The sequence below is a fragment of the Cicer arietinum genome, chromosome 1, assembly GCF_000331145.2.
Source record: "Cicer arietinum cultivar CDC Frontier isolate Library 1 chromosome 1, Cicar.CDCFrontier_v2.0, whole genome shotgun sequence".
Classification (NCBI taxonomy): Eukaryota; Viridiplantae; Streptophyta; class Magnoliopsida; order Fabales; family Fabaceae; genus Cicer; species Cicer arietinum.
In genome coordinates, this window is record NC_021160.2 from 27,261,083 (window position 1) to 27,277,087 (window position 16,005).

At 33.0% G+C, this 16,005-nt stretch overlaps 1 pseudogene; it reads left to right on the forward strand.

The window, feature by feature from the left end:
- Positions 1–2,285: 2,285 nt before the first annotated feature.
- LOC105851513 (uncharacterized) lies at positions 2,286–13,947 on the forward strand (annotated as a pseudogene).
- The last annotated feature ends 2,058 nt before the right edge of the window (positions 13,948–16,005 follow it).

The window sequence follows — 16,005 nt, forward strand, 5'->3', positions numbered from 1 at the left end:
TGCGTTTCCGGTTCCGCGAGTAAATCCGATAAAATCTCCGTTCACAATGTTGCTTCCAAATTTAGTTCACTAGCACCGTAGCGTGGTAGTGAGAAACTTTCCCTTCTATCTTTTCACGGAATGAAGGTTAGATCTAGATGAAACGGAGGGGTTTGTGTTTGACGGTTTTGAAATCCCTAACACCGTTTTTCTTCGTTTTCGAACCAACGAGGGAGAGTGAAGTTAAGAAATCCTTATCCTATTACTCACCAAGCTGTGGGTTTCTAATCTTGAAGAAAGGAAGCAAAGAAGAACGAAAATGGAGGAGGGAGGAAATCTTGATCACGTGAGTAACAGAGGAGGAAGATGGAAAATCTGATTTTCCTTCCTTTCTTTTTCTTTCCTTTGTTTTTCCTTTCTTCCTTTTTCCTTCTTTCCTTTATATAACCTTTTCTTTTCCTTTTCCTTCCTTCTAATTTCCTTTCTTTCTAATTTCCTTTTTGATCATAAAGACTCCAAAATATTATTAACTTTGGTTAAAAAGCCTCCGAGCCAAAATCCAAAATACATAAAAATGCATAAAGTGTACTTTAAAATTATGGGTCTTACAATATATTTCTAGGGATGAAATTTTAGGATTCAGATTGATACAAGAAAGAAACATTTTTTATTTTAATTTCATGGAAGACTAATTTTATAAGATTAATCCACGAGTTCAGAGTTTCATCAACACCTTGAGATTCAGGTTACACTGTCAATTTCGCTTCAGGATTCTATTTCTGTTTATTTGATTATATTAATATTTTGATTGCTTAAATTGAAAGAAGTTGGTTTCGGTTCACAATGTAATTGAATTATAATTTTGCGAAGCTTGATCGTTAATTGTAATATTTTGATGATTGTGATGCTTAATCCAATCAAAGAAACCAAATTCACATAGGATTTATTACGCTTGTTTGATCAATTCTATAGTCAAATAAGAATAGAATCGCAAATTAGAAATTAAACTCATTGATAGAATTTGTGATAGGTTTGAAACTCAAATAAGTGGATTAATCGTTTTGCTCATCTGTAAAATCAAAAATCTAAAAAACCCCTTTATAGTTTCAAGTACTATATATTGGCAGTGTTGTTTCTTTTCTAAAGACAGAAAAATTAGGATTCAAATTGCTACAAGAAATAAACAGTTTTTATTTTAATTTCATTGAAGGCTAATTTTATAAGATTAATCCACGAGTTCAGAGTTTCATCAACACTTTGCGATTCTGGTTATACTGTCAATTTCAATTCATGATTCTAGTCTTGTTTATTTGATTATATTGATATGTTGATTGCTTAAATTGAATTTCAATAGGATTGATTAAATTTATTTGACATAATTTGGTTTTGGTTTCTAATTTAATTGAATTATAATTTTGCGACATTTGATCGTTAATTGTAATATTTTGATGATTATGATGCTTAATCCAATCAAAGAAACCAAATTCACATATGATTGATTACGCTTGTTTGATCAATTCTATTGTCAAATAAGAATATAATCACAAATTAGAATTTAAACTCATTGATAGAATCTGTGATAGGCCTGAAACTCGAATAAGTGGATTAATCGTTTTTCTCATCTGTTAAATAAAAAATCTAAAAAACCCCTTTTTAATTTCAATTTTCAATTTGGTTATTATTATTATATAAGAAGTCCTTGCGAAACGATTCGAGTTATTACCTTTACTTCCATTTTATCAATTGTATTTTGATCAGTGTGCGACAACAGATCAAATTGGCGTCGTTGTCGGGGACTCTCTAATAACAATATTAACCCTGTTTTCAGGCGACCGTCTCGGATTGCTCTGAAATTTTTCCAGAAAATCAGAAGAAAAAAAAAATCAAGGAATAGGAGTCCCGTATAATGGACACAATGCTTAAAATCCCAAATTACTTCGTTTAGACCCTTTTTACTATTTTTTGAATTTTTCCTATTCTCCAAAAGTTCCAAAAAATTTTGCGTTGCCTTTATTTGATTTTACGAAATTTTTGGTGGTATTTTTATATTTTTTGGATTTTATTTGATGGGATTTTTTATTTTTCACTTCAATTTTAGCGATAGGGACATTGTTGGAATTTTCAAAATTGTGACTTTGCATTGCATTGTTATGATGATGCATGACTAGGGCTAGTTCTGCAAATATGCATTCCATTGAACATGAAATAGATAGGACATTTCATTTACGTCGTAGCTTAATAGAGCTGCTAGTTTTAACGAGTCAGAGCTAGAGTCAAATAGTGAAATTGACAACTTGCTGTAAATTATGACTGATGCGAATAATATAACCTTAAGACAACTTGTTGCACCTAAAGTTAATTATAATGCATTTTGTATCACGTATCCTAAAGTAACTGTACCATTTGAACTTAAATCTGGTTTAATACACTTGCTTCCAAAGTTTAATGGTCTTGCAGGTGAGAATTCCCACAAACACTTGGGGGAATTCTATGTTGTGTGTTTGATTCGTTATCACACACATGTCAAATACAATTGATAAAATGTAAATAGAGGTAATAACTCGAATCGTTTCACAAGGACTTCTGATATAATAATAATAACTAAATCGAAAGTTGAAATTAAAAAGTATTTTTATAGATTTTTTATTTAACAAATGAGCAAAACGATTAATCCACTTATTCGAGTTTCAGACCTATCACAGATTTTATCAATGAGTTTAATTTCTAATTCGTGATTCTATTCTTATTTGATTATAGAATTGACCAAACAAACGTAATCAATCCTATGTGAATTCAGTTTCCTTGATTGGATTAAGCATCCCAATCATCAAAATATTACAATTAACAATCAAGCGACGCAAAATTATAATTCAATTAAATTAGAAACCGAAACTAAATTTTGTCAAATAAATTTAATCGATCCTATTGAAATTCAATTTAAGCAATCAAAATATCAATATAATCAAATTATCAAGAATATAATCCTGAATTGAAATTGACAGTGTAACCTGAATCTCAAGGAGTTGATGAAACTCTGAACTCGTGTATTAATCTTATAAAATTAGCCTTCCATAAAAAAAAAATAATAATAACTGTTTTTTTCTTGTAGCAATTTCGATCGTAATATTTTCTCTGTAGTAAAGAAACAAAATTTATAATATATAGTACTCGATATTGGGCTTTAGGGTTTAGGGTTTAAAAAATAAGTGACCCGCTATTTAAAATTATTACAAAAGTCCAGATTTTGAAATATGCAATTTAGACCCAGTAAAGTTCAGTATTGAGATTTTATTCCAAAATAAAAATTATAGCTTTGAATTTTAACTTTCCAACGCCTGCTCGTATGCGCCAATCCGATATCTAGCGCTCAAGTTATGGCCTACAGAGCGAGAAAGAGTTAAAATACAAATAATAAAATTAAAATGAAAATAATAATATTATAATTCAAAGTCGATCCAAAGTTTAGAAACAAGCTAAAAATATTAATCTAAGCTATAAAGAGCTTTTATAATATCAAACTAAAAAGCTAGAAACATGTGTCTAAATGCTATGATCAAATTACCCCTTAAATTTGATCTGCTGTCGCACACGGGTCAAATACAATTGATAAAATGTAAATAGAGGTAATAACTTGAATCGTTTCGCAAGGACTTCTGATATAGTAATAATAACCGAATTGAAAGTTGAAATTAAAAAGTTTTTTTTTAGATTTTTGATTTTCAAATGAGCAAAACGATTAATCCAATTATTCGAGTTTCAGACCTATCACAGATTCTATCAATAAGTTTAGTTTCTAATTCGTGATTCTAATCTTATTTGACTATAGAATTGATCAAACAAGTGTAATCAATCCTATGTGAATTTGGTTTCTTTGATTGGATTAAGCATCATAATCATCAAAATATTACAATTGACGATCAAACTTCGCAAAATTATAATTCAATTAAATTAGAAACCGAAACCAAATTAGAGCCAGTAGTTCGATATTGGCATTTTATTCAAAAACAAAAGTTATAGCTATGAATTTTAGCTTTCCAACGCCTGGTTGTATGCGTCAATCCGACATCTAGAGCTCAAGGTATGGCCTATAGAGCGAGGAAGCGTCAAAATACAAATAATAAAATTAAAATGCAAATAATAAAATTATAATTCAAATTCGACCCGATGTTTAGAAACAAGCTAAAAATATTAATCTAAGCTATAAAGAGATTTTAAAATACCAAACTAAAAAGCTAGAAACATGTGCCCAAATGCTATGATCAGTGTTCTACCATGAAACCTCATGGAGTCACAGAAGACCATATTAAGCTGAGAGCCTTCCCATTTTCACTCCAAGATGCTGCCAAGGATTGGTTATACTACCTTCAACCAGGTTCTGTTACAAGTTGGAATGATCTCAAGAAATTGTTTCTAGAAAAATTCTTCCCTGCCTCAAGAATTGCTTCAATCAGAAAAGAAATATGTGGCTTTAGGCAGATTGACATGGAATCATTACATGAGTATTGGGAGAGATTCAAGTGTGTGTTCTACCATGAAGCCTCAAGGAGTCACAGAAGACCATATTAAGCTGAGAGCCTTCCCATTTTCACTCCAAGATGCTGCCAAGGATTGGTTATACTACCTTCAACCAGGTTCTGTTACAAGTTGGAATGATCTCAAGAAATTGTTTCTAGAAAAATTCTTCCCTGCCTCAAGAATTGCTTCAATCAGAAAAGAAATATGTGGCTTTAGGCAGATTGACATGGAATCATTACATGAGTATTGGGAGAGATTCAAGAAATTAGTGTCAAGTTGTCCTCATCACCAAATTTCTGAACAATTGCTCATCTAGTATTTTTATGAAGGCTTGCTACTTATGGATAGAAGCATTTTGGATGCTGCTAGTGGGGGAGCACTTGTCTATGAGACCCCATACACGACAAAGGCTTTGATTGAGAACATGTCCATTAATTCTCAATAGTTTACAACTGGAAGCAATTCGATAGTGTTGACAAGGGGTGTGAATGAAATTCAAACTTCTTCCTACAAGAATTTAGAAGGCATACTTGATGAGGTTAAATATTTGGTAATAAAATTGGCAATAAGTAAATCCCAAGCAATGGTTTGTGGTATTTGCACTTCTCCAAAGCATCCAACAAATTCATGTCCTACATTGCAAGAAGATCTAATTGCTGATGCCCCTCAAGCATATGCAACAAATATATACAATCCTCAAGGCAACTTTGATCTGTCATCTAACAAGTACAATCCTAGTTGGAGAAACCATCCCAACCTGTGATGGGGGAATTCATCTGCACAACAGCAATCTAGGAAGCAACAGCAACAACATATTCCTCAACAACAAATCAATGCACCTTCATTAGAGGACCTCGTTAAGCAGATGGCTGTCCATAATCTCCAATTTCAACAAAGAATAGATTCCACAATTCAAAATTTGGAAACAAAGATTAGTCAGCTAGCCACTTCAATTAATCAAGTGCAGACTCAGGGGTCAAACCAATTTCTTACACAGTCAGTAGTAAATCCAAATGCTCCCAATGTCAATGTAATTACATTGAAGTCTTGGAAAGTTGTTGAAATACAAAGGTACTTGAAACTGCTTTGAAAAATAACAAGGTTGTTGATGATACTTTGATACCTGAAACTGTTGATGTTGAACAAAATATACCACTTCCTTTTCCTCAAAGGGCAGTGAAGACTAAGAAAATAGACGAGGCAAATAAGGACTAGGAAATCCTAAATACATTTAGGAAGCTGGAAGTGAACATTTCCCTCCTTGAAGCAATTAAACAGGTTCAAAGATATACAAAATTTCTAAAAGATTTGTACACACACAAGGGAAGGTTAAAAGGTAATGAAAGAGTAAACATGGGGCAAAATGTTTCAGGTCTCATTCAGCCCATGCCTCAGAAGTGCAAAGATCCAGAAACTTTTTCCATTCCATGTACCATAGGTAATAGTCAATTTGAAAATGCTATGTTAGATTTAGGAGCTTCCATTAATGTTATGCCTACATCTATTTTTAACTATCTTGCTATTGGACCTTTACAGAGTACAGGTGTTACCATTCAATTGGAGAACATGAGCAATGCTCGTCCTACTGGGTACTTGAAACTGCTTTGAAAAATAACAAGGTTGTTGATGATACTTTGATACCTGAAACTGTTGATGTTGAACAAAATATACCACTTCCTTTTCCTCAAAGGGCAGTGAAGACTAAGAAAATAGACGAGGCAAATAAGGACTAGGAAATCCTAAATACATTTAGGAAGCTGGAAGTGAACATTTCCCTCCTTGAAGCAATTAAACAGGTTCAAAGATATACAAAATTTCTAAAAGATTTGTACACACACAAGGGAAGGTTAAAAGGTAATGAAAGAGTAAACATGGGGCAAAATGTTTCAGGTCTCATTCAGCCCATGCCTCAGAAGTGCAAAGATCCAGAAACTTTTTCCATTCCATGTACCATAGGTAATAGTCAATTTGAAAATGCTATGTTAGATTTAGGAGCTTCCATTAATGTTATGCCTACATCTATTTTTAACTATCTTGCTATTGGACCTTTACAGAGTACAGGTGTTACCATTCAATTGGAGAACATGAGCAATGCTCGTCCTACTGGACTTGTGGAGGATGTACTTGTTCGAGTTAATGAATTGATATTTCCTACAGATTTTTACATTCCGGACATGGAGGGATAGGGAGCTACTAAGTCCAACGGGGCGCCTATCATCTTAGGCAGACCATTCTTGAAAACTGCTAGAATAAAAATTGATGTACATGCTGGAACTCTATCCATGGAATTTGGTGATAACATTGTAAAATTTAACATCTTTGATGCTATGAAACACCCCATAGAAGAGCATTCTATTTTTCAAATTGAATTGCTTATTGATTTGGTTGATGACACTTACCCCGATATGTTTGCTACTGATTTTCCTTCATTGTCTGGTTTTGATGATACTTATACTTGTGAATTTTGTACAAATATTAGTTTGTGCTATGTGTGTGCTGAGATCGAAGCTGCCTTGCAGGTTGATCATTATGCTGAGATTGATATTTCTACTAACATAATTGATTTTACAGACTTAGCTTCGGCCACTGGTGTTGTACTTTCCATTGAACAACCACCGACTATAAAGCTTAAACCACTTCCTGAAAATTTGAAATATGCATATTTAGAAGGAAGTGGCAAGTTACCTGTGATTATTTTAGCCAAAATTGAATATGAATAGGGAGAGAAGTGGCAAGTTACCTGTGATTATTTTAGCCAAGTTGCAGATTTTGAGAAAACACAAGAAGGCAATCGGATGGACCTTGGCAGATATTCATGATATTAGTCTATCCATGTGTATGCATAGAATACTATTGGAGGATGCGGTAAAATCAGTCAGGCATCCCCAAAGGCGACTTAACCCATTAATTCTGGATGTTGTAAAAAAAGAAGTGAATAATGGTAATCTATATAAATCCTCTCTAAAGATTGATTGGTAACCTATGGAAATCCTTTCTAGCTTGAAAGGTATTATATTGCAACAAATCAATATTGATCTAAAAAGGTTGTGTGAGAACCAAGAACGATCTTGCTTTGAGCACATAGTGAAAAATCTCACAATTGTGAGGACTAGATGTAACCCACCTTGGATGAACCAGGATATATCTCTATGTGATATCTCTTCCCTTATCTCTATTTATTTATAATCGACTAACCATATATTATATAGATAAGTTAAATTTTGTTATTTCACTAACGAAGAACGTTCTTCTTTTAATAACCAAGATCAATCTTGAGTTAAATATTTTGAGTTTCTAACAAGAATTTTAAAAAGCGACAGTTACAATTCAAACCCCATTTCCTTGTAATTGACATTGTTACTTCAAGTTTTGCAAGTTCTAAGGATGAAAATCTTAAAACAGATCTTGTCACTTACTATGGAGCAATTAATGACATAATTGAGTTAGACTATTATAGCCAACTCAAATTTGTGTTGTTTAAGTGTGATTGGTTTGAGGCTAAAGAAGACAAACATGGGCTTACTTGTTTATATTTTAACAAAAAATGTTACCCAAATTATCCATTTGTCTTAGTGTCTGAAGTCCACCAATGTTTTATGTGGAATATCCTTTCGATGAAAATAAACATTATGTTATGAAAATCGTTCCTAGAGATCTATTTAACATGGGTGACAAATCAAATGCTACAACTCAAGAAGAATATTTGGATGATCAATTTTATGATATTAGAAATTTAAATGCATCAAATAATGAAAATGATCTCAGTTAGATTAGGGAAGATATCCCAACAACAATAGTTGAGAAGCTTGCACATGTTATGAAGAAATTCTAAGACAAAGATAATTATGATTTGGATGATGATTGTAAGATAAAGATGATTATGATCTTCAAGTTTTGCAAGTCCTAAGGATGAAAATCCTAAATCAGTATATTTTATTTGTCCTTTTCAAAAATATGTTCTATTGGCTTATTTTTATATTCCTCTTACGATTAGTATCTTGGTGCCATCATATTGACTTATTTTTATATTTATCTTATTGTTTTGTTTATACTTTAAGTCTCAATACATTAAATCGGTATTAGTATATTGACTAAAATATGTTTTGCTTGTTGTCCTCTTACTGATATTTCAATTTTTTTCTACAGAAAATGAATAAGGAAGCAAGGTTAAAACAAAAGATGAGAGCTCAAGACCAATTCGAAATAAGTATTTCCAAGTTTGAGCTACTTGAAGCAAGATCGAGCAATGAATTACTAAGGAGATTCAAAGTCAAGCCTGGAAAGATAACAAGAGGCATTATAGTAACAAATGAAGATATTGTTGGAACCAAAGAGCCCATTAGCAAGCAAAACAATCCATCAACTAATAAAATAGTTAGTTCCAAGGCTACAGGGTTAGACAAGAAAATTCAAGGAGTCAAGTATCCTTCAATTAAGATTGCACCTCAAGCACAATTCAAGTTATCAAAATTTCCAAAAATTGGTCAAACAAATATATCTTCAAATAAGAATCTTTCTTCAACAAAAAATAAAGTTTCAAATGAAGCATCAATTACTAACAATCAAGGATCAAGACAAAAGCAAGATCCAAAAGGTCCCATTATGAATTATAAAAAATCACCTATGTAGAATCAAAAAGCCAAAAAAAGTGTGGAGAATGAAGAAGTTTAGGACCCAATGAGAAAAACATCAGGAGAAAATGACATTTCAAGAACAAAACAAAAAGCCAAAAAATGGGTGGAGAATGAAGATGGCGAGGTAGTGACAAGTCAACAAAGTGAAACAAAGAAATCCAAAAGAATGCCCCTGTGCAAATTGACCCGTTGTCGCACACGGGTCAAATACAATTGATAAAATGTAAATAGAGGTAATAACTCGAATCGTTTCGCAAGGACATCGGATATAATAATAATAAACGAATTGAAAATTGAAATTTATAAGGGTTTTTCTTAGATTTTTGATTTAACAGATGAGCAAAACAATTAATCCACTTATTCGAGTTTCAGACCTATCACATATTCTATCAATGAGTTTAATTTCTAATTCGTGATTCTATTCTTATTTGACTATAGAATTGATCAAACAAGCGTAATCAATCCTATATGAATTTGGTTTCTTTGATTGGATTAAGTATCACAATCATCAAAATATTACAATTAACGATCAAACATCACAAAATTATAATTCAATTAAATTAGAAACCGAAACCAAATTGTGTCAAATAAATTTAACCAATCCTATTGAAATTCAATTTAATCAATCAAAATATCAATATAATCAAATAAACAAGAATAGAGCCGTGAGTCGAAATTGACAGTGTAACCTGAATCTCAAGGTGTTGATGAAACTATGAACTCGTGGATTAATCTTATAAAATTAGCCTTCCATAAAATTAAAATTAAAACTATTTATTTCTTGTAGCAATTTGAATTCTAATTTTTCCGTCTTTAGAAAAGAAACAAAACTGCCAATATATAGTACTTGATATTGGACTTTAGGGTTTAAAAACAAGTGACCCGCTAATTAAAATTATTACAAAAGTGCAGATTACCAAATCTCCAATTTAGACCCAGTAAAGTTCGGAATTGGTCTTTTCTTCCAACACAAAAGTTGTAGCTCAGATTTTTATCTTTCCAACGCCTGCTCATATGCACGAGAAAGAGTAAAAATACAAATAATAAAATTAAAATGCAAATAATAAAATTATAATTCAAATTCGACCCAAATTTTAGAAACAAGCTAAAAATATTAATCTAAGCTATAAAGATATTTTAAAATACCAAACTAAAAAGCTAAAAACATGTGCCCCAATGATATGATCACAAATCAATGCTAATTGAAGATTTTCTTAAGGAAAATAATGAACTTGATGATGAAGAAGAGATGAGAAATGGTCCAAGAAGTGAAGAGGAAGAATATGTCATGGAAGAAGAAAATGAAGACCAAGATGAAGATGACGAATGTAATGGTAATGATCAAATATTAATATGTCATATATATTTGTGACTAATCTTTCGGATTTATCTTATCATATATAAGCTTAATGTCAAAATAGGGACAACTAAGAGAAAAAACTGATGTAGCTAAATAACACTAGAAGGGGGGTTGAATAGGGATTTTGCTGTTAAAAATACTTTTCAAGTGTTTTTAAAACTATCCTCTCGCATAGGATGGAAAGCACGAGGATGGGTTTTTCAAACTTTCAGATTTGAGCTGAGCTAAAGAGTGAGAGAAAAATATGAGAATGACATACACAATTTTTATACTAGTTCACCCAATGAAGGCTACGTCCAGTCCTCACACTCTTGTGAGATTTCACTAATGTTCAAACAGATCAACCTCTCACAAAGGAAGATTACAAATTGTGTATTCTTTAGCTTCACCAAGCTTACAATCAGGTTTCAAATATTTCCAAGTGTATCTCACGTGGAAATTACAATGTGATATGAGAGCGATTGATTCTTAATACTTTCTCAAAGGATTTACAAAGATCTAATGTAGGATTCTAGAAAGTATGGAGAGAAGATGGATGTTGCTTCTTGAAAGCTTTAAGATTCTTGATCTTTTTTAATGCAATGTGTTGTGTGTTTGATGAAGAAGAGCTTGCTGTCTTTTATAGAAGTCTTATGATGTTCACTTCATATGCCAAGCTTCTTATGACCGTTAGAAAATCAATTCAAAAAGCCCAAGGTCTTTTCTTATAATTACAAAACTGCCATCCAGCTGTCCTTGGACAGATGCAGTCCATCCTCAAGTACGAGGTTGCAGTTTTTCTGGAAACTTGGGGCATGTGCTGTCCTTTTCTCTTTCCTTTCTTTAATGCTTGTAAGACCATGTGATGTCCTTTTTGTTCTCCTTTATTCAATGCTTGTAAAGGCTTCATGTGAAGTCCTTTTCTCTTTTCTTTCTTTAAGACATGTGATGAATTTCACTTTTGGCTTGTTTGTTGTTGCCTTTTTGAATATTGACTTTATATTGTTTTCTAATTCACACAAGAGTGATCTATAGGTCTGCTTGTAGCCTTTGTACATGATGTGATGGGTTGTTTTTTCAAATGTGTTGACCATAGACCCATCCTAGTGTAAACCTTTCTCGTACCTTTCTTTTGCCATCTTACTCATTTTCTTTATTTATTCTTTAATAAAGTTTTGCCTTTGTTTAAAGAATCAAACACTTTATTCTTTAATATTGTTTTGCCTTTGTTTAAATAATAAAACAATTCATTTCAGCGAGGATGAGTATTCTGCAGATTTGAATATTCATCAACTCGCGAGGCCATCCTCAGTATTTTCCATGCTCCAAATTTAACTCAGAATTTTCTTATTTTTTCCTTAATGAATAATAACCTGTTTTCTTATATGAATACACTGAAAAGCACATATTAGTCATTAACCTCAATCATAATCTTTTAATTAATTTTGTTATCATTAAAACCATTTGAGAGAGATTTTGTCTCAACAAAAACAAGGGTACCAACTTAGTGTTTGAAAATCAATGGAAGAAAATTTCGTATAGAAGTCATCTTAGACAATGACGAGGAAATGATAGGACCTGACGATAAAGTTGTAACTGAATTGGGTTATTTCCTTGGCAGTATTGCAAGGAATTCAACTTTTTGTCCCTTGATTTATAAAAACTTTAAGAAAGTGTACAAAAATCACGAAGAACGTATATGGTCTTATATTCAGATATAAGAGTTTAATTTTCATATTTTATTTGATTGTCAAATAATTATCACATGTTGATCACAATAATGTATTTCAGAGTAAATTTATTATTCCTGAGAAAGGAAAGAAAACTATTTTTATCCCTTGAAATACTCAACCTTAAAGGAAAGGTTAAAAACAATAAGTCTGAAAGCATTACGCTAAAACATGCATCACGCTACCATAGGCTTGAAAAAATTCTAGCTAGCCATCACAATGCAGCAAACACATACACTTTTGGAGGACTTTCGGGTTGTAATGGGGCTTAGGTAAGGGTATGACATTTTGGGATAGTAGGCTTTACTACTTGGAGTTATGCATACATTTTCAAATATTCTACAACTTTTTATATTTTTTCAACTTTTTCATTGTATAGATTCTCAAATATTGACAAAAGAACCAAGAAGATATTATTTATCTAAATACACAAACTGTTTTTTTTTTTTTTTGATTTTTTTGTTTTTTTTATTTAATTTTTTTTCTTTTTGTGCGAATCACCATCCCAAACTTAAAAGGTTGATATCCCATGAACAACTCCAAACTTAGAACTTTATCAAGACAATAAATTTTTTTCTACCTAACTCCAAGTAAGGTGATTTAATTAAAGTCAGGTATTTGACTTGTAATGTGGCTAGTAACCAAAATAAAAGGACAAGGCTCAAAGCGGCTAACAAAGGGTAAAATTTTCATAGGGTAGTGAGAAAGGATCAAGCGACCAAACAAAATTGTCTCAGTGTATGCATAAATTACAAGTGATGCAAGTCAAAATTAGTGAAAGTTCCGAAGGGATAATACATTTCTAGATAATCACACAACAAAGAATTTAAGTGTTTACGCCCAAAAGCTCACAGCTAGGATAGTAAGAGAGAGTACGAACAATCAAAATAATGTTAAACATGCCTCTGAAAAGTTAAAATTGTATTTTTTAAAAATTGATGGCATATTAGCCTTACACAACCACTTAGTAATAAAAAATGTTTGCATTAGGAAGACTTGTCGACTTGAGCAATAACATAATCTAAGAAATAGTATTTAACTTTCGAAATCCCAAACAGAGAACTTAAGATTAAATGTAAGTTATTACTACTTCTTCATCATAGTACACATTTAGTGAAAGGAAAAGAAATAAAAATAAAATAAAATACGACAATTGAAATAAGGAAAAGAAAAATAAAACAAAGAAAGAATGAAAAAAAAAGGAAAGAAAACTTCTCTCAGTTTAGTAATTCAAGGGGTCTTGTTTAGGTCCTCCACTCATGTACCACTATGGTCGCCAGTATACTGGCGAGGTGAAAATAAATCAACATAAAACATTCCTCCTGGTGTCTGTTGAGAAGAAGCGAAGGCTCAATATAGATTGGTCATCCCCAGTTCTATTCTGGCTTGTCCATCTCGCAGATCAATCATCAATTGTTCCATCATAGTTTCTAGTCTGCCACATCTTTCCTCAGTGGAGACTGTGATGGATGTGGAGGATGGTAATGTGGTTCCTGTGGTTCAGTATTTTCCTATGTCGTCGTCGCTGCTTGTGGTGCCCCAAGATAGTCTGTCGGAATCATAAAGTGTTTTTCTATCCACTTAGTAGTGATTGGAGTAGCAGATTTCACCATTTCTTCACCCTGTTTAGGTGACACTCTCACCTGCTCACATAGTTTGCTTATCAGGGAAGCGTGATGGAAGTAACCTGACGGAGGATCAAGAGTTGTTGTCCCCCAAAGATCATGAGCTAGTAGCATGCCCACATTAATTTTTTCGCCTTTTATGATAGCAATTAGTAGACATGCTCTCTGAAATATTATATCTGACACATTCGAACATGGTAGTAGTGTATGATGAACAAAGGTACTCCATGCTTTTGCAATTGAGGTGAGATCCAATCAGCGCAGTTTCCTAACTGAGCCATCTCTATTTCGTACCCAATGCATAGTCTGCATAAAATGCGTAGGATCTCATGAGTGTCTACTTTTATAATGTGGTCCTCCATAGCTTGAAAACGGCAATTCTTATAGTTCGGCAGACCAAAATTTCATTGATGACTTGAGGCGTGAAGGGTACCGTTTTTTCCCGTCATATAACTCCCAAATTGATCATGTGGAAATGGTTTGTCAGACTTCATATCAGAGGCATCGGAGAAGAATTCCACTACTAATGATTTGCTCGCTGTGGTGACGAATGTGGTCAACTTCTCCCATCCTCTAGTAGCAATCATCGCCATGATGTCAATGAATTCATTGGCTTCCAACTTAAAATTTTTCTCACTCACAAACTTCTTGACTGCAGGGAGTTTGGCATGAAACTCTTATGTTGCCATGGTCTTGAATAAGAATGTATTGCGTGGTTGGGAGGAAGATGTATTTGCGATCTTAGTTCGTTTTGCTTTTTGTTGGGCTGCCATTAGGTCCTGCAAAACAATTATTCACATCCAGGGTTCAACATATTCCAGGTTAGAAATAATTAGTTTAAGCATATTTCCCCTTGGAAAAATAACTACATCAATTGCCCTAAGTTTATCCAACAAAATTCGGAATGATAACAGTGCATATACATTGGTTGTGTCATTTTCTCAAACAATTGGAGTGCAGAACATATTTTGGGGTAACTAAGGTTCAAAAATGGTTGTGTCATTTTAACAAACAGGTGGAATGCAGGTATGATTTTGTGGTAACTAGGGTTCAAAAGTGGTTGTGTCATTTTAACAAACAGGTGGAATGTAAGCATGAAATACATGAACAATCTACAACCATGCAAAACATTAACACACATTTGATCTTAGACAACCAACATGCATGTATGAACAATTTTTAATACTAGCACAAATTTTAATTTAAAGAACCCACATGCATCAATGAACAAGGAGGAGTTGATAGTAACAATTGGAGAAAACTTACTTGAGGATGGAAGAATGTTTGATAGGAGAGGAAAACTGACCTTTGATGATAATGGAGGAAGGTTTGGAGAGGTGATAAAGATGTGTTGGAGATTTAATAACGTGGGAGGGGAGCGTTGTGTGAGAAAACAAGGGTTTTAAACTCAGCAGTGCGCTTCAAGCGGAAGGGACGCGCTTCAAGCGCGCATTTGCAGTGAGAAAACACGAGAAATGCGCCTCAAGCGCACATGAAGCGCCTCATGCACGCTGTTGATGTAACACCCCGATTTTTAACAGCTCAAGTGTATTTTTTTCTTCTTAAAAACAAATTCATAAAACAAAGAAATAAATACCTTTGGATAAAATATGTAAGTCGTAACATAACGACAAAAATCAACAAATATATACAAGCAGTGGAATAGTTTTTTTGAAATAAAAATCCAAAGTATTTAAACATCAAAATACACTTGGACTATGAGTCCTATCAGACATAACTCATACCCCTAGGGTATTCTCGACAGACACCTGTACAAAAGCACTGCCCCAAGAATTTTAACTTCCTCACGTCACATCAAAAAGTGGTACATGGACCCATCAATATAAAAGTCTAGCTGACAATATGAGGTATAGATACAATCTTCCAAATTGAAATAAATACATCCACAAAAGAAAGACCTATATCCCCTATACAACCATCTAATATGATCGTGCTTCAAAAAAGCTAACAATCCGGGTGATCTCCATGCGCCCCGCAAGATCCCTCTGACACAGCATCGGTCGGGTATGTCTAACTACGTGTCCATCTCTAGGGTACTATCCGGTAGGACGATCCTGGTTCTCATCTGAGGGCAAAGCCTAGATTTCGACAATAATTGTAAAGGTCACCAACCGAAATTAACAAATATCATATAGCATTTAAATTTTAAATGCACAAAACAA